The sequence below is a fragment of the Mus caroli genome, chromosome 2 (genome assembly GCF_900094665.2).
Source record: "Mus caroli chromosome 2, CAROLI_EIJ_v1.1, whole genome shotgun sequence".
NCBI classification, from domain to species: Eukaryota; Metazoa; Chordata; class Mammalia; order Rodentia; family Muridae; genus Mus; species Mus caroli.
Window position 1 is genome coordinate 84350255 of NC_034571.1, and position 1528 is coordinate 84351782.

Below are 1528 nucleotides of genomic sequence, written 5' to 3' on the forward strand. Positions count from 1 at the left end.
TTTTCTCTGAGATGAGTTTCCTGTAAGCGCAAAATGTTGGGTCTTGTTTGTGTAGCCAGTTTGTTAGTCTATGGAGATATGCTTTTAGATCCGGGTCTAGTTCTCTGGTGTGTTGGGGTGCCCTGGACTGGGCGAAGTGGTAGTGCTGGGTTCTGATGATGGTGAGTTGTCTTGGTTTCTGTAGTAAGATTATTACGTTTACCTTTCGACATCTGATAATCTCTGGGGTTAGTTGTTATCTTTGTCACTGTTTAAAGATTGGAGCAGACGCTGTGTTCCAGTCACCAGAAGTCTCAAGATCCTGTGGCAAGTGTCGTGGGTAGCTGGCGGGTGTCAGCCGACCCCGCGCCCCAGTGCCCCAGCCACCCTGGTGCTGGTCAGACAGGAAGAGGCCTGTGGCCCCACTCAGGCCGGCTTTCTGCTTCCCTAACTACACTATTACTTTCTAAATCAAAGTTGAAATTTTTTGGTGGACACTCACAAGGGGCATTATATAACATATTGTAAAATGAAATGACATTAATTTTTGAGAAAAATCCAGTGCTCACATATATTCTCTGTCACATTAGGACATGGGTGGTTTTGTTTGAGAGTGAGAATGTAGTGAGAGTTCCATCTAATATATCAGAGAATTCAACAGTGAAATTCAGTTTGTATGACAGCTTCCCAAGACAAAATTTTTGTATGTTAGAAAACCACAAAACCCTTCTGGTTGTTACTGCTATAAATTCTCCATGATGTATCAAGAACTAAGAAGTTGCAGATGAAGTGTGCCATTTCTCTCTGCAATCCTTTCTTTGCTCCGTTGATGGAAACATCCTATCTATGTAAAGCTTATAGTCTTTGTTTCTGTTGTCCTTTTGGTGTCCCTTCCCTTCAAGTCCTGGTCTCTCACCCAGTCTTCCTCATCTCTCTGTCTAATGTTTCCTGCAGCTTCTTCTCTCTCTTGGCAGTCAACTGTGTTCCCAGTGCTCCCTCTAGGTTCCCACTTAAGGACCCCAGCCTCAGAATGAATACATTTAAATTTCTATTTCTGGACAGCAAATAAATGAATTTCTAATGATGATTCCAGGGTTGAGTTTTGTGGGTCTTTTTCCATAAAAAAACTTCAATAAAAAAAAACAAATAAATGAACAAACATCCTGCCACCACAAAAGAAAAATCAAACAGTTGTTTTACCATTAATGAACTGATAGAAACAAGTAAATGAGATATATGCTCCTGGATTATTTCATCTCTCTAGATCTTTGCATTTAAAAATTACTCATTAAAGTAGTTGAGATAAAAGGAGTTTTCAAAGATTTTAGTATGTATGCATTTAATAAATTATCATAATAATTTCTGGTTATCATAAAGTAGAGCAGGCAGGAACATGACTTTGATGAATTTGCATAATTATCTGGATGGATTTTAATAAAAATAAAAGTTTTGATTTTTGTAATAAATCTTGATAACAGCAAATCACTCAAGAAACATCAAAACATGAAAGTTATATTTAAAATAAATCCAATCTGATATTTGGAGATAC